This window comes from Heloderma suspectum, chromosome 5, assembly GCF_057233095.1.
Source record: "Heloderma suspectum isolate Gila_16-S chromosome 5, 16-S_ref, whole genome shotgun sequence".
Taxonomy (NCBI): domain Eukaryota; kingdom Metazoa; phylum Chordata; class Lepidosauria; order Squamata; family Helodermatidae; genus Heloderma; species Heloderma suspectum.
The window spans coordinates 26,756,366-26,775,078 of NC_139462.1; positions in this window are offsets into that span (position 1 = coordinate 26,756,366).

The window sequence follows — 18,713 nt, forward strand, 5'->3', positions numbered from 1 at the left end:
TTTTTTTTTTTTGCTACAAAGACATAGACTCAGCTGCATGCATTTACTAGCAATGGTTGACAGTTCAGGCGGCTTTATAAGGGGACTAGACTGATTCATGGAGGATAAAGCTTTCCCTGGCTACTAGTCATGATGGCTTTATATTACCAGCAGTATGCCTCTCAGCAGTGGTGCAGTGGAGCCAGACCTTGCAAGGTTGAAGCTCGAAGCGCTAGGATTATTTTTAATTAGCAGGGATGATAGCATCATCTGCCGCCCCCACCCCTGCTCAGACTTCTGTGTTCCCTCTGAGCTTAGCTGGAACCCTCGCAGTAGCTGGGGAGAATAAGTGTACTGGTATTCATAAGACATTCTGATATTCAGAGGTGTACAGCAGTCATGAATAGTAGCGATTTATAGCCCTGTCCTTCATGAATCTGCCTAATCCCATTTTTAAAGCCATCTAAGCTGGTGGCTATCGCCACATCTTATGATAGCAAATTCCATCGTTGGCACACCACTGCGTGACAAAGTTCCTCCTTTTGTTGGTCCTGCATCTAGTATTAGGAAAGAGGGGGAAAAGTCACTTTCTCTCTACTTTATCCATACAATGCATAATTTTAGAAATGTAGAGTACAGAGGGATAGGTGTGAGAATGGCAGTGTTATAAGTACACAAGGGTGTCCCTACTTTCATCTGTCCAATGTTGGACAGTGTGCAAATGTCAGTACCTATATATGTTGTTTATATTTCATCCTTTGGCACAAGCAAAAATGAAATATATCAGCCTCTTTTGAAATAGCCCCTGGAAATCATGTTTTGATTCATGAACAGGAATGATCTCTACAAGCTGTGATCACTAAGGCTAAATTCCACTCTAAATTCCAAACGCCCCCAGAAGCAGAAAAGACATTAGGGCTAATACTTCATTTCTATTTCTTATTAGGCCAGAGGGAAATGAAATACATAACATCCAAACTTGGCTCTCCAGTACCAACTTCATAAAATTGTTTTTTATCTTCACAAGTACTGTCTGTCAAACACTCTGAATCAGTGTCATCATTATTGCTGGTTAAAGATGGTTTGGGACAGATTAGAAAACTTCAGCAATTTCTTGGAGACATTAAAACACTAGCAGAATCCCACAGTCCCAGGGAGATATGCCCTCAGGGTCACTATTAGACACATTTGTTTCAAGAAAAGCCTGCTAACACTTTCTAAATGCGTAACTGAAGGCCTAGCAGCTGCGTATTTTTCTGGGCTTAGTTTGGTCACCTAATAGCATTTTTCTTTTTTTTCTGGTAACGGAATGAAGAGAAAAAGCGATCATCTTTATAGATGAGAATTACTACAGTAAGTTTCCAGAAGTACCAGAGATTCTTTTGAGTTTTCATCTTTCTTTTAACACAAAGCATAGATTCCTTGATGAATTAGTAGCACCCTTACATATTCCTTCTCTGTATGAATTTAGAAAGATGGCACCCATGGAAGATGTGTGCAGGTTCCTTTGTTAACATTCATGTGAGGTAAATTTTTCAATTCTCAAATTGCAAGTAGTATTCAGTTGCCTTGCTCTTATTAAACATGTTCCACCTTTTCAAACTTACATGCTATTACAACGAATCTTCTCATATGTTGTTTTAAAGTATTGCTTTCCCTTAGGAATGCAGTGTTCATGGTAATCCACTTTGCATGGTGCTTTATTTATGGGGGGTAGCAGCAGAGGTGTGCACAGCCCGCTTACCTTTTATGATATCTCCCTTAGGACCAAAGTAGACCTATGTGTGCGTATAACAAACACGTACTACTCAATTTGACTATAAAGAGCATATGTGAGTGTGTGTGTGGGGTCTACTTTTAACCTAAATGGTGTGTGTGTGTGTGTGTGGGGTAAAGCGAAGTATAGCCCCTTCCCACCATATTACCTCACCATGTATGGCTGCTTTCACTGATACCAAAAGTGAGATGGGCTTGGGGAAAAAATTTATAGCCAAACAATTTATAGCCAAACAAGGCAGGATGTATTAATTAAACACACATATGTCTAGATTGGCCTTTAGCTACTGGTTGTAGAAGGATTGTCACGTTCCTTCGTCCTCCCCCTTTGCAATCAACACACTCCAGGAAACAAGGCTTCAGGCTCATTACTTTATTAGTTAACAACTAGCTTCTTTACAAATGCAGATTTTAGGAAACTCTCAGACAGCAATGAAACAGCTAATCCACACATCGAAGAATATCAATAGAGGAGCCAAAATGCAAATTAGAGAAGTTGCCAGCAGTCTGGGCAAGAACTTCTCAGCCAGACTAGCTTCACAGGGATGCCTTTCCCTTAGGGTGGCTCCTTCCTATGTAGGCTTTTGTGAATGGCCAACCTGCTGGAGCGTCTAGGCCCCACCTCTAACTTTTCCTGCTTCACTCTGCAATGGACTCTAGCATCTCTCAAGTCATGCCCCTCACCCTCCTCCTCTTCTGTAACCTGGATTCTCATGGTGGAGGAAAGGGGTGTGTGTGTTCAGGCTCAGCCATCTGTGTGTCAAGGTCTTGGGAAGACAGTCTTGCCTTATCTGAGCTCACTAGGGAGGGTGCCTCCCCCTGTTCTGTCTGAGTCTGAATCTGAGCTGCCAGACATCTCCACATGCTTAGATTCATTCCTGACAAGGATAAAGAGGGGCTATCTCCTAAATATATAGAATCATAGAATCACAGAATAGTAGGGTTGGAAGGGGCCTACAAGACCATCGAGTCCAACCCCCTGCTCAATGCAGAAATCCAAGTCAGAGCATCCCTGACAGGTGGTTGTCCAGACTCATCTTGAAGGCCTCCAGTGTGGGAGAGCCCACCACCTCCCCAGGGAATTGGTTCCATTGTCATATTGTGCTAACAGTCAGGATGTTTTTCCTGATGTCAAGCCAGAATTCGCGGGGTGGCGGGGTGGGGTGGTCCGTTCTGCCACAGACTCCGTGTGTGTGTGTGTGTGTGTGTGTGTGATTCTAAGAATCTGGCCTCACTGGAGTAGGGGTGCACGAAACCCACTTACCTGGTCTTGCAGCATTTCGCGGTGGGGGGGAGGCGCTTCGCTGCTCTCCCCCCGAACTTCAGGCCGGGGGGGGAGGCTTCCCGCCTCGCCCGGCCGAAATTCAGGCTGGGGGGGAGGCTTCCCGCCTCGCCCGGCCGAAATTCAGGCTGGGGGGGAGGCTTCCCGCCTCGCCCGGCCAAAATTCAGGCCGGGGAGGAGGCGCCTCGCCTCGCCCGGCCATGAAATTAAAAGTTAAAAAAAAAACACCCCCGTGATAGGCTACGTGACGATTAACGTAGCCTATCACGGCTAGATCTGCAAAGTCAGCCATGATAGGCTACGTAAATCGTCACGTAGCCTATCACGGGTGACTTAAAAAAAAAAAAAAGCGCGTACAGATAATGGCGGCCCCCATAGGGAGCCGCCATTCGCGTTCCTTATTTGGTCGCTGTAGTCTACGTAAATCTTTACGTAGACTACGGCGAAAATAAGGGCAACGCAAATAGCGTTGCCCTTATTTTTGCCGTAGTCTACGTAATCTTTATGTAGACTACAGCGACCAAATAAGGAACGGGAATGGCAGCTCCCTATGGGGGCCGCCATTATCACATAGTGATAATGACCACATAGGGAGCCGCCATTCGCGTTCCTTATTTGGTCGCTGTAGTCTACGTAATCTACGTAAATCTACGTAAATTTGGACTACAGCGACCAAATAAGGAACGGGAATGGCGGCTCCCTATGGGGGCCGCCATTATCCGTACGCGCTTTTTTTTTTTTTTTTAAGTCACCCGTGATAGGATACGTGACGATTTACGTAGCCTATCACGGCTGACTTTGCAAATCTAGCCATGATAGGCTACGTTAATCGTCACGTAGCCTATCATGGGGGCAGGGTTTTTTTTTTAGTTTTATTGGAATGGCGGCGGTGGCAGCCGGTCAAAAGATCGGCTGCCGCCCCTGCCCCTGATGAAGACCCGACGAACCGCCGCCGGGACCCGCCGCCGGGAGGGACATTCGGCAAAGGTAAGTCCTGTCCCGGGGGGGGGTGCGGGGTGCGGGGGGTGCGGAGAAGTTCTCCCCGAACTTACCTTCGCCGAATGTCCCTCCCGGCGGCGGGTCCGGCCGGCGGTTCGGCGGGTGTTCGAGCGGGGCGGGAGCGGCAGCCGATCTTTTGACCGGCTGCCGCCGCCGCCATTGAAATAAAAGAAAAAAAAAACGTCCCCTGATAGGCTACGTAACGATTAACGTAGCCTATCACGGCTAGATTTGCAAAGTCAGCCATGATAGGCTACGTCAATCGTCACGTAGCCTATCACGGGTGACTTAAAAAAAAAAAAAGTGTGTATGGATAATGGCGGCCCCCATAGGGAGCCGCCATTCCCGTTCCTTATTTGGTCGCTGTAGTCTACGTAAAGATTTACGTAGACTACGGCGAAAATAAGGGTAACACTATTTGCGTTGCCCTTATTTTCGCCGTAGTCTACGTAAACATTTATGTAGACTACAGCGACTAAATAAGGAATGCGAATGGCGGCTCCCTATGGGGGCCGCCATTAGCGTACGCACTTTTTTTTTTTTTAAAGTCACCCGTGATAGGCTACGTGACGATTGACGTGGCCTATCACGGCTGACTTTGCAGATCTAGCCGTAATAGGCTACATTAATTGTCACGTAGCCTATCAGGGGGCATTTTTCTTTTTTTTTTAACTTTCGCGTTCGCAGCCGGGCGAGGCGGGAAGCCTCCTCCCCGGCCTGAATTTCGGCTGGGGCGAGGCGGGAAGCCTCCCCCCCCGGCCTGAACTTCGCGGGGGCAGCAGCGAAGCGCCTCCCCCCCACCACGAACGTCCTTCAAGGACAGGTAAGGGACTTTCGTCCACCCCTAGTTTCCAGTCCCTGATCATCTTTGTTGCCCTCCTCCTGAACCCTCTCCAGCTTGTCTGCATACTTCTTAAAGTGTGGTGCCCAGAACTGGACACAGTACTCCAGATGAGGCCTAACCAGTGCTGAGTAGAGGGGAACTAGTACTTCCCGGGATTTGGAAGCTATGCTTCTATTAAAGCAGCCCAAAATAGCATTTGCCTTTTTTGCAACCACATCACATTGTTGGCTCATATTCAGCTTGTGATCTACAACAATTGGTTACATTTGGGTGGAATCAAGGCTACCCATACCTTTCCCTCCACAGTTCAAGACCTGCCTGCATCACTTAGCTTAACAGCCTTAGGGGTCACTTCATCCATTACAGTTTTAGGTGTGCTTTAAAAGTTTGAGTGAGACAGTGAGAGACACTGTAAAGTGTACTTTACATTTAAAGTGCACTCACTGTACACTTTAAATGTAAAGTGTGAATGAAGGAAGTACACATTTGGAGACATACAGTGGTGCTGCCGGAGTTGAGGAGGCATTGGTAAGAGGCCCTCTTGCCCTCGCCCTGCTCCTAGGACCTTCGCCCCCAGTTTCTCTCCCCTCCATTTCTCCCCCTGCCTTCTATTTATCTCCCTGCCCCAGTGGTGCTCTTTTTCTTTCTGCTCTTGTTTTTCCCCCCCATCCCAGCAGTCTTTCTCTCCCCATGGCAGCACTCTTTCTCTCCCACTTGCTCTCCCTCGACACCACCTAGAGGCTCTCTGGAGAAATGAATATGTTGGGCATGACTGCAGCTTCCTCCACAGTGCACCGTGACTTTCCTGAAAGTTAAAAGAAAGGAAGACAGAGAAAGAAAAGGTGCTGCTGCCTGCTAAAACCAGGGAGAGCAAGCACTGGAAGTCAGGAAGAGAAAGAGAAAAAGAAAAAAGGGAGAAAGAGACCACCACTGGGATGGAGGTCTTTGCCTGAAAATAACAACAACAACAACAACAACAACAACAACAACAACAATAATAATAATAATAATCAGCAGCAGCAGCAGCATGTGTGGCTACTGCATTTGGGGCCCTCATGGCCACGGGGCCCTGGACCTACATCCGGTGGTCCAGCCATAGCGGTGCCCCTAGAAACATATTTCTGTAATCACTGAGGCACATTCAGCAGAACGTCAGCTCTCTGGTGAGTGTACAGTTTCTAGGACTTGTAAAGTGCAGAAACCTCCCAGTCTGGGCTTCAGCCAACCTTCTGAAATCTCAAAATGCAGGGAAGATTACTATTAATCTCTGGATACTGAGTTTCCATACCATGTTTGACTATTCAATTAAGACTTTGGGGACAGGGCCGGGGGACGGTGACCTACCGCTGCTACTACCTCTGCTCTAGCAACTGTAGGGCTCTGTTTTCTAGTCTGCAGCTTCTGGCACCATCCCCAGAATGGCATCAATGGAATTCAATAGGTACTGTACATATATTTAGCTGCCCTGGTTTTGCTTTGTTTTGGTTATCTTTTTAAAAAAATGTTTAAGCATAGAGGTTATTTTAGGAAACCAGAAAAACAAACAAGCAAGCCTATTTTTGACAAGTGAAGCTAGCATTAATGAAGGATGACACAATTTCATGATGTAGGTCTTCTTTTTAAATAGATGCACATTGCATACAGGAGCCAAATATCTGAAGCAGCACCTCTCCCTATATCAGCTGCCTGTTCTTTAAGCTCATCATGGGAGATTCTCCTCCAGCTACCATTGGGTACATTATGGGACCACGGGAGAGAGAACCTTCCCTGTGGTAGTGCCCAGACTGTCGAACGAATGCCGACATTAAACCCTTTTTGGCATCGATTCAAAATGTATTTTGTCCCAGGCATTTTGAACGGAATTATCTTTATTGCTGAAAGCAATAACCCATCTGGCATTTTAAACTAGTTGATGAAGCTGGTTTAAGTGAGGTGTCCATTTTATATATTTCCTGCCTTCTATTGCTTGTAGTGATGTCATTTTATTGTTTTCGTTGTATATTATATTAAGATTTTTTATTACATTTTGGACAGCATACTTATATCATAAGATGAAAGGCAGTATATCATCGTCATCATCATCATTATCATCATTATGGATGCTTGAGGAATTTGATCTCTGCAAATTCCAATATGAAATTATCTCACCTGCACCTCCAAGACTACCATTTGGATCAGAATATACCTATTCATCAGATTTTGCACTCTTCCAAACATTGTGTCAGTTTTCAGCAGTTTAAATGCACCAAAATACACATTTAAGGATATCTTTTGAAGGAGACCACATGTTTAAATTCATATTCCGAGAAAAAAAAATACATCTTTAAATATGAATTTAAAGAGACTTCTGGTTGGGACCGATGTTGCTCTGGTAGCTTCCCACGGGGCTCCGTGAGAGCTTTCTCAAACAGCTTTTTAAAAGGTTGAAAGACCTTTTCATCTCCCCCCCTGGAATGGAAAGGGGGGGGCAAGGCAACAGTTCTGGACAACATCTTGTAGAAAGGTAACTCCCACGTGATAGTGGGGGGGCCGGATTCCAGGATTATCTCCCCAGAGCTTTACCAATGCAAAAAGCTGTACTGAGACTCCTATTTTATAGGAGAAAACAGGGCTGACGTGTTCCATATAATATATGCTTTAAGAAATATCAACAACCTTTGAGGGATGATTTCAGAAACGTTAACAATATTTGAGAACATCTGAGGACTTGTAAGATCTGTGTAAGAGAAATATGTCTGCACTGAGGAGAAGAAAGGAGCTGGCATCCACTCCCCTCACATCGTCTGTGTCCAAAATATAGAAGACAGAAGATATTAGGGGAATTATTTACACTGATAAAAACTTTATCTTTGCAGGTCAAGAGGCTGGATTTAATCCAAAATTAGGGATGGACGAAAGTCCCTTACCTGGTCCTGCAGCTTTTTTCGGGGGGGGGAGGTGCTCCGTTTCTCCCCCCGAAATTCTGGCCGGGGGGAAGGTGCCCCATCCCTCCCTGCTGAAATTCTGGCTGGGGGGAGCGCCCTGCCTCTCCGGCCGCGAAAGAAAAAAGTAAAGTAAAAAAAAAAAAACGTGATAGGCTACGTAAAGATTTACGTAGCCTATCACGGCTAGATTTTCAAAGTCAGCTGTGATAGGCTACGTAAATCTTTATGTAGCCTATCACGGCTGACTTTGAAAACCTAGCCATGATAGGCTACGTAAATCTTTACGTTGCCTATCACATTTTTTTTTTTTACTTTACTTGGAAATGGTGGCAGTGGCAGCCGGTCAGAAGACCGGCCGCCGCTGCCGCACCGCCGCTGGGACCCGCCGCCGCGAGGGACATTCGCACGAGATAAGTCCCATCCCAAGGGGGCGGGGGGGTGTCAGAGAATTTCCCCACCAATTTCAGGGGGCCGAATGCATTGGCATTCAGCCTCCTGGAGATTCGTGGAGAAATTCTCCGACATCCCTATCCAAAATTCCATCATCGCCCTGCAAGGAGCTGTAGATTTAATTAATGTGGCACAGCAAAAAATGGAGATGAAAATTAATGATCTGGAAGACCGTGTGGCTGGAAATGAAACTACGACTCAAATCTATTTTAAAAACACCTCTGATAGAATTTCTCAACTGGAGGCCTTCACGAAGAGATCCAATGTACATATTTTTGGGATTAAAAATTTGCCTAATGATGTAAAATTGCTTGTTTTTGTGGATAAACTTTTGCATGAGACACTCCCTATTCCATCTGATTATTTACTTTTTATTGAGCAGGCATTTCGTGTGCCAAATGCTAAAGAGACTGATTACACCATCATAGCTCAATTTGCAAAAGTCTCTACAAAGAATTATATCCTGTACTTGGCAAGAGAAGCTTGAAGTCTTTCCTGGAGACAAGATAAAGTTATGTTATTTCCAGACCACATCAAAGAGGTGGCAGATAAAAGAAGGCAATTTATCAAAGCAAAGAACTTGGCAAAACAAATGAACTTACAATACTACTTAAAATATCCTGGTACTCTTTGCATTGTGTCTGAAGGACAGATTAAGAAGTTTCAAAATCATGAAATGGCAGATGCTTGGCTGAGTGTAAAAATGCGTGAGAATCTTGTTACAACCCCAGGAACTGGAATTTTTAAACAAGTTTTGTTAATTGTTTCTGTTTAGCCTATATGATCCACGCTAACTCAGAAGATAAATGATTATATATATATATATTTCCTTGTTTTCTTTCATTTCTTATTTTTTCTTGCTTTTATTTTAAAATAGACAATATATCTAGTATAAAATATATTATTGATGGTTGAAGGTTTATATTAAGAGAGAGAGAGAGAGAGAAGGAGAGATAGATAGATAGATAGATGGATGGATGGATGGATAGATAGATAGATAGATAGATAGATAGATAGATAGATAGATAGATTAGCTTTTGGGAATGAATTGTAGACCTGTTTCTTTGATATAAGATTGATGATATTATATAGAAATGTAAGGTTATTAAATTGTAAGATTGTTAAGGTTATAGATATAGTCTTTAAAATAGAATGACATTGGAGACCGGGGGGTGTTGTTGTCTTTAGGGGGGAGGGGGAGGGAGGGAGGAGCGAGGGGGAAAGAATTTTTTTCTTTTTTCTTTGCTTCCTTTCTTCCTCCCTTTTCTCTTTCTCTTTTTCTCTTTCTTCTTTCTTCTCTTTTTGTTATTGTGGTGTCCTCATCAGAATATTGCATTGCTGGGAAATTGAAGCATTGATGAGGTTGTTGGTAATTTTGGTATTATTTCATTCATATAAAATAAATAAAAATGTATTCCAAAAAAAAAAATATGAATTTAAATACACATTTGGGGAGGTATTTTGAAATACACACTTTTCATTCATAGATTAATGCAGAAATGTTTCTGTTATCCCCAGCCAGCAAACCATTGGCTACTCAAGATGGGGATGATGGGACTTCTGGCCAAAGCCAATGTCACCCTGGCAGCAGCGTTCTGTGGAGGCTCCACGGGATGCTATCTCAAACAGTTTTTAAAAGCTTGAAAAACCTTTTCATCTTCCCCTGGAATTAAAAGGGGAAGCAAGAGCAGCATCTGGATGAAATCTTGGAAGAGTAGCTCCTTTTGCAAAGCAGCAGAAGGGCTGGACTTCAAGGTTAGTCTGCCAGAGCTTAGACACTACTTAAAGTTGTTTTGAAACTCCTACCTAATTAGAAGAACTCAGGGCTGACATGCTCCAATGTAGTTTTGAGTGTTTATGGACTAAAGAATACCAACAATATTTGAGGACCTGCAAGATTTGTTTAAAGAGAAGGATGGCAACGTCAAGGAGGAGAAAAGGAGCAGGATCACCGCCGACCCCCCCCCCCCCACACACACACACACTTTCCTTGGCAAAGACTCCGAGAAGCAATGGAAATACAGGGGAGTTGCTTGCCTTGATAAAAACTTTGTCTTCACAATTTGCTGAACAGGCTAAGAGTCTGGATACAATTCAAAATTCCATCACCGCCCTGCAAGGGGCAGTGGACTTAATCAACACTTCTTGGCAAAAGATGGAGGCGAAGGTTAACGAGCTGCAAGATCGAGTGGCAGTGCAGGAGATTGCATCGCAAGCTTTTTACAACAATTTGTCTGTTAGAATCTCCCAACTTGAGGCTTTCACACGCAGAGCAAATGTATGTATTATTGGTATCAAAGATCTACCTACTGATGTTAATTTGTTTACTTTTGTAGATAAGTTCCTGCATGAGATACTTTTTTTGTCATCTGATTATTTACTTGACATTGAACATACATTCCATGTGCCAAATGCTAAAGGGACTGATTATACGATTATAGTTCAATTTGCAAGGATGTCTACAAAAAATCATATCCTGAGTTTGGCAAAAGAGGGGGGAAATCTTTTTGGGGGGATCAAAACAAGATAGAGTTATGTTATTTCCGGATTACACCAAATAAGTTGCTGATAAAAGAAGGCAATTTACCAAGGCGAGAAACCTGTTAAGACAAATGAACTTAGAATATCATTTAAAATATTCTGCTATATTTTCCATTTTTTCTGAAGGTCAGATGAAGAAGTTTCTAAATCACAAAATGGCAGAGACATGGCTAATCGGAAAAACATGTGAGACTTCTGTTCCAGCCCCATGAACTGGCATTTATAAACATGTTTTGTCAATTGGCTATGTTTAGTCTATAAGATCCAGGCTGGGCCAGAGATAACTGTTTATATATATCCGTCCTTTTTCTTTCTTTTTTTTTCTTAAAATGGATATGATATATGGTAATTAAATCTCCTGTGTGACGGTGTATCGAAATGTGCACACTCATTTATATATTTAGAAATTATCCTATCTAAGATATAGATAGTACAAAATACGTCAGTGATTGTTCTATTTTTTCCTTCTTTTTTATCTTTTATAATTCTTTTCTTCTTAATTATTATTATTAATATTATCAATATTATGATACTAGGATTAGTAGTATTTCTGGCTGGTTGACTTTAAGCTTTATTATTATATAGTAGCTAAAGGGCATTATATGGCCAATGGAAATGAATTGTTAGCTTGCTTTCTTGTTATAAGCCTGAAGATACAATATTGAAATTGATTACTTATGCTGTATTGGTTTGTAAGTTTGGTAATATAATAGGTATAATTTCTAAGTAGAGTGATATATTTGAAGTGTATGTGTAATGTAGTCTAAATTTGTTTCTTATGTAATCCTTTGTTTATATTCTGCTTTGTTTTCCTTTGTTTTGGGTTTTTTTTCCTGTTTCCTTCCCCTTTGTCCTTCTCTCTCCTTTTTATATTTTCTCTTTTCCTTCTCTTTTTTTTTTACTACTTTTTTATTGATGGGTCCTCTTAAGAATAACGTAATGTTGGAAACTGTAGAAGATGATTATGTTGTTGGTGTCCTTTATTGCATTTATAAAGATAAAAGTAGAATAAAAAGTATTATAACAAAAAGATGGGGTTGATGGTAGTTGCAGTCCAACACATTTGGACTACACCAAGGTTGGATCTACATGGTGACGGAATGGGAAGTGCTTTCACGTTTAATGCAGATTTTTATGAAACTGTCTTTTGTCTGTCATGGGCACATGTAGCCAGAAAAGCAGAGTGTACCATACCTTCAATCATGCTTTCCGAGGACACACTGCATTCAGTCCTCCTTGCTTTGGGGTTGCGTGCACTGAGTCCTGCCAGTTGCGCTGAATGACATCAGACACGCAGAAGCTGATGAGCAAAAGCGAGGCTTGCTCCCCACCACTGTCTGAGCTCCCCTGCTCAGGGCAGTTTGGAAGCTCCTGTAATTTCACCCCATACCTCTCCCCTCTCATCCACTGCTGGGATATTATGAAAGATTAAAGATTAAAACTGTGCTTTTGTGAATGGAGAAAACAGGCTGCATTCTATGAATGAGTCAAGCCTCTAAATGGCAGCTTGTTATAGTGCCCCTTCTCCACGCCTTTGGCTCACTTTTGCACCTCTGCCCCTTACATCTGAGTAGACCTAGCGGGCTATTCTCCCAGCCCCTCGCTCCCGACCGGGCACAGCTTTCCCTCTGCAGTAAATCACACATGCAGCTTGGCTTCAGGTTAGGGAAGGCTGTTATAATAGATTTCATAAGAGCAGAACATGCTTAGCTTTTCTTTATTCCATCACTCTGAAAGCCACACAAACTCAACCAGAATGGCAGCAATGCCTCCTCTTCACATGCCCTTCAGCAAGCCCTAGAAAGCTGTAGCCACCCCACACCAAACTTGCTTTTTTCGTCCTTTCTGTTAACTTGTGCTTTCTGGTGATTGCTGCCTGAAAGCGTTTGATAGCCTAATTCTGAACATTCAATAAGAAAAGACTTTCTCTAGGCCCAGCAGGCAATGCTGGAAAATCCTGCCATCTATCATTCAGCAGTGCCCTCTGTCAGCATCTGCAACCCGTAGATTCAGCTGTTGTGTGCTAAGTCCTCTTGTGACTTGCCTGATAAAGGAACAGTTGTACTTCCTCCTAAACAATGGAGCATCTGAACAAATGTGCTAGCTTTTAACACTGCTTTTTCTTTATTTCAGTTTCATGCATTCAGTGAATATAGGGTAAGGGCTGTGGCTTAATGGAAGAACATCTGTTTTGATGGCAGAAGGTACCAGTTTCAACTCCTGGTATCTCCAGGTGTGTCTGGACAAACTCCTGTGTGTAACCCTGGAGAATCACTACTAGTCAGTGTGTAGACGATACTGAGCTAAGTGGACCGATGCCCTGACTCAGTGGCTGGGTTTAGAAAAGACAATAACCCACACTGTGTGGGTTGTCATTGAACCATGGGTTGTTGTTGACATGTGGGTTATCGTGTTGTCTGAACCCAGCTGGGATAACCAACTATGGTTTGTTAACCATGAACAACTCATAGTTCACAGCCCAACAAAAACCCACAGGTTCTCTTCATGGCTTGTGCATGCTTAACAAACCATGGTTTGTTAGTGCAGATGGGTTCAGAAAACAAAATGACCCACATTTCAACAACACCCGATGGTTCAATGGCAACCCATACTCAATCCCTGAGTGTGGGTTATCATGGTGTCTGAACCCAGTCAGTATATCTCACTTTGTTCTATAATGCCCATGCCACGCAGACAGTTTCTTTTGTAGTCGGGTATTTCTTAGAAGAGGGCAGTTTCTAAGCCAGGGGGCACAACCGTTTTCAAGCCAAGGGTCGAAAGCCATTTTGGAGAAGCTTTTGGAGGTAGCATTGCAGTGGTGGGCTGGGCCAAAGGCAAAAGGAATGAGGCAAAATACCAAAAAATATCAGCATATTTTTGCTTAAAGCTCATATTGCCAGTAACAAAGCCTTAGGAGAGACATTTCAATATTTTAGGAGATTAAACAAAAGCTGAGAATACATCAAATGATTGGCAATTGAAACTTTGGGAAGGAAACTCAAGAAATTGGGAGCCCAGATAGTTTTCTCATCCATCCTTCCAGTAATTAGAAGAGGGACAGAAAGGGGAAAGAAAAATATTCCGGGTGAATGACTGGCTACGAAGGTGGTGCCAGAGTGAGAGATTTGGATTCTGGGACCATGGGCTATACTTCCTGGAAGATGGACTGTTGGCAAGGGATGGGTTGCGCCTCACAAAGGCTGGGAATAATTTGTTTGGCCACAGCATAAAGATTGTCATCAGGAGGGCTTTAAACTGAATCCTACAGGGGAGGGAGACGTAAAGTTGGGGGTAACAATGGATGAAGGCTCATGCACCACAACGGAGAGAACAGCTCTAATAGTGCCCAATAATAGTTTTAGAAACATGTAGGAAGAAAGCCAGAATATAAAGCACATGGTCTTCAATGTCTATACACTAATGCCCAGAGTATGGGAAACAAACAGAATGGACGTGAACTCTTAATACGTGGAGGGAAATTATGACTTGATAGGTGTAACTGAAACTTGGTGGGATGACTCCCATGACTGGAATACAGCAAGTGAAGGATATAACTTGTTTAAAAAGAACAGGAGGAACAGGAAGGAAGGTGGAGTTTCACTATATGTTAAAAATACATATCTCTGCACAGAAATACAGGAGGATGAGCTTTGTAGCCCCATTGAGAGCACCTGGGTTAAAACAATGGTGCAAATTGCCAATGTTTCAAGGAAGCAAGATGTAGTAGTCATGGGGGACTTCAATATCCCTGATATTTGTTGGGAGACAAATTCTGCAAAACATGGCCCCTCCAAGAAATTCCTGATTTGTGTTGCTGACAACTAGGGATGTACGAAAGTCACTTACCTTTTCACGGATTCTGTTCATGATGGGGGGGAGGCGTTCTGTCCCTCCCCCCAGAATCCTCGACGGGGGGGGAGGCGATCCGGTCCTCCCCCCCAGAAGCCTCAACGGCCAGCTGTGCTCCATGGCGGCTCCGCGGAGCAGCCGGCCAGACCCAGGCCAGGGCCGTCCACAGCTGGATTTCCGGCCGCGGAGGGCTCTGGGTAAAAAAAAAAAGTACACAAATGGCGGCGGCTATGGCCGCCGCCATTTGCGTTCCTTATTTTTGGCCGTCTTAGTCTATGTAAATATTTATGTAGACTAAGATGAAGACAAGAAAGAGGAATGCAAATAGCGTACTGGGCGCTATTTGCATTCCTCTTTCTTGTCTTCGTCTTATTTACGTAGAATATTTACGTAGACTAAGACCGCGAAAAATAAGGAACGCAAATGGCGGCGGCTGTAGCCGCCGCCATTTGTGTACGCATTTTTTTTTAAACCCAGCCGTGATAGGCTACGTAAGTCTTTACGTAGCCGATCACTGATGTAAAAAAAAAAAAAAAGACGAGACTGCAAATGGTGGGGGCGGCAGCTGGTCAGAAGACCAGCCGCTGCCGCCGCCGCAGCCACCGCTGGAGCCGCCGCCGTCCAGAACATGACCTGAAACAACAAAGAAAGGACACATGTAGGAAGTGGAAGGAAGGCCAAGCTACAAAGGAAGAGTAAAGGCAGGTAGCACAGAATTGCAGGGATGGTGTCAGGAAGGCTAAAGCTGAGAACGAACTGAGGTTAGTGAGGGATGCTAAAAGCAACAAAAAGTCTTTCTTTAGATCTGTGCATAGTAAAAGACAGAAGAAAGAAATGGTGGTTCAGCTATTAAATAAGGATGGCAAAATGATAACAGATGACAAAGAAAAGACAGAGGTGCTCAATTCCTACTTTGGCTCAGTCTTCCCCAAAAGAGGGTCTATGAGCCGCCTGGCAAAGGTGAAGTACAGGCTGAAGGGGCAGGATTGCAGCTTGAGATCGATAGGCATATGGTCAAAGAACACCTAATTACTTTGAATGAGTTCAAATCTCCAGGGCCAGATGAACTGCATCCTAGAGTAATAAAGGAACTGGCAGAAGAACTCTCAGAACCACTCTATTCTCTCTGAGAAATCATGGAAGACGGGTGAAGTGCTAGATGATTGGAGGAGGGCTAATGTTGTCCCTATCTTCAAAAAGGGTAAAAAGGAGGAACCCGGGAACTACAGACCAGTCAGTCTGACATCAAAGTCTGGGAAAATTCTGGAGCTGATTATAAAGCAATCCATCTGTGAGCACCTTGAAAATAATGCAGTGATTACTCGAAGCCAACATGGATTTGTCAAGAACAAATTGACAAATGAATCTGATCTCATTTTTTGATCAGGTAACCTCCCTTGTGGACTGTGGGAATGCTGTGGACATAATATACCTCAATTTCAGCAAAGCTTTCAACAAAGTGCCCCATGATATACAGATGTGCAAACTAGCTCAAAGTGGGCTAGATGAAACAACAATCCAGTGGATCCACAGTTGGCTACAGAATTGGACTCAAAGAGTGCTTATCAATGGGACCTTCTCAAACTGGGGAGAGGAAATGAGTGGGGTACCCCAGGGCTCAGTCCTGGGTCCAGTGCTCTTCAACATTTTTATTAATGACTTGGAGGAGTAGGTGAAGGGAATGCTGATCAAATCTGCAGATGACACAAAGTTGGCAGGATAGCTAATACCTTGGAAGGCAGAAACAAAATTCAAAGTGATCTGGATAGGCAGGAGTGCTGGGCAGAAAACAACAGAATGACATTTAATAGGGATAAATGCCAAGTTCTGCACCTAGGAAAAAGAAACCAAATGCACAGTTACAAGATGGGGAATACTTGGCTCAAAAATACTACAAGCAAGAAGGATCTTGGAATTGTTGTTGATCACAAGCTGAATATGAGCCAACAATGTGATGTGGCTGCAAAAAAGGCAAATGCTATTTTGGACTGCATTAATAGAAGTATAGCTTCCAAATCCCGGGAAGCACTAGTTCCCCTCTACTCAGCACCGGTTAGGCCTCATCTTGAGTACTGTGTCCAGTTCTGGGCACTGCACTTTTAGAAGGATGCAGACAAACTGGAGAGGGTTCAGAGGAGGGCAACAAAGATGATCGGGGAACTGGAAACAAAGGTCTATGAGGACAGACTGAAAGAATTTGGCATGTTTAGCCTTGAGAAGAGAAGACTGAGGGGAGATATGATAGCACTGCTCAAGTACTTGAAAGGCTGTCACAGAGAGGAAGGCCAGGATCTCTTCTCGATCATCCCAGAGTGCAGGACATGGAATAATGGGCTCAAGTTACAGGAAGCCAAATTCCAGCTGAACATCAGGAAAAACCTCCTGACTGTTAGAGCAATATGATAATGGAACCAATGACCTAGGGAGGTAGTGGGCTCTCCCACACTGGAGGCATTCGAGATGAAGCTGGACAGCCATCTGTCAGGGATGCTTCGACTTAGATTCCTGCACTGAGCAGGGGGTTGGACTTGATGGTCTTATAGCCCCCTTCCAACCCTACTATTCTATGGTTGGAAGAAGGGATGGGGCCAGTGAAAGGGGGGCATAGATTAGAGCTGTGAACAAGTGGCCTCTCAAAATTCTCCAGTCTCTTTGTGAGCAGAGAAACTGGGGAAACAATTTCACTGAATTTCTCCAGGGGAAGGAGAAATTCTCCACAGCTCCTCACAGGTAGGGCTCACCATTGGCAGGGGTTATGCACAGTTTCTTTTTCCATAAGGGGTGTGTGTGTGTGTGTGTGTGTGTGTGCTGAAACAACATCAACTCCATTGGTAGGCTGGTCCCCATTTTGCATCCTCCACAATGTGGGTGTGAGGGGGCAGTGTTGTATCTCACTCCTTAAAGTTTTCTTCCCCCATGAAAGAGGCTTCCATTGTTTTACCTCATTCTCAGGCTGTTTTATAATTTGTTTTTGAGCTTACCGAATCATTGCTAGCCCCCCAGGCTGCCTGCACTTCCAGAGCTGAAAAGAACCTATGGGAGGAATTACTTCATGATCCCTTCCCCTGGGATTTAATTGAAGTGTGTGAAGCTGAGGAGGCTACAAGCTACCAGAGAGGTGATTGTACAATGAAAGGCAGGGCACTCACACACACACTCCTTGGCCTCCTCCTAAGTAAGGTTGGCACAAGAACCCTGAGCCCTTTTTGAAAGTAATTTCTTTTCTATCAAATGAAATGGAGAAATTTTTGGCACAGCATATCTGGGGAACCCTGGGGGGCTGGATTGGTACCGCGGAAGGGCTGGATTTGGCCCCCAGGCCTGAGAAACTGCCTAAGCCCTCTTTTGGCTTGGAATAGATGGACAAACTTCTAAAAGTCTCACTCTTTCATCTGCACTAGCTGTCAGTCCATTTCCAGGTCCAATTCAAAGTGCTGGTACTAACGTTCAAAGCCTTAAATAGCTTGGGCCCTGGCTACCTGAAGAATTGTCTCCTCCCATAAGATCAGCTTCAGCAGTCCTTCTCCAGGACCCCCTATCAAAGGAAGTGAGGTGGGTGGCTATTAGGAAGAGAGCCTTTTCTGCTGTGGCACCCCAGTTGTGGAAAGAGCTCCCCAGAGAAGTTCACCTGGTGCATACATTGTGCTCATTTTGGTGCCAGATGAAAACCTTTTTATTCTCCCAGGCATTTTAGTTTTTCAGTTTGTTTTTATCTGGTACTGTATTTTAAATTTGTGCACTGCAGCTAGCTTCTGATGGTTTTTTTTAAATTTTATATTGTAGTTTAAACTTCTAAACTTTTATATTGCATATTATTATCTGTATTTTATTGTCTGTACTTTATGGTTTTAATTGTTGTGAACTGCCTAGAGAGCTTCGGTTATTGGGAGGTAGTAAAATTAATTAAATGCATGCATGCATGCATGCATACATAAAAATAATGCTTTGTCAAAGTGGGGCACCTGATCTGCATATTGGAGGAAGCCAGATTCTGGAGAGCAGTGAGTTTGCAAAGGGCCAGGGGAGGTACACTTGGCATTCTAGCATCCAATCAGAGGATTGGCTGAAA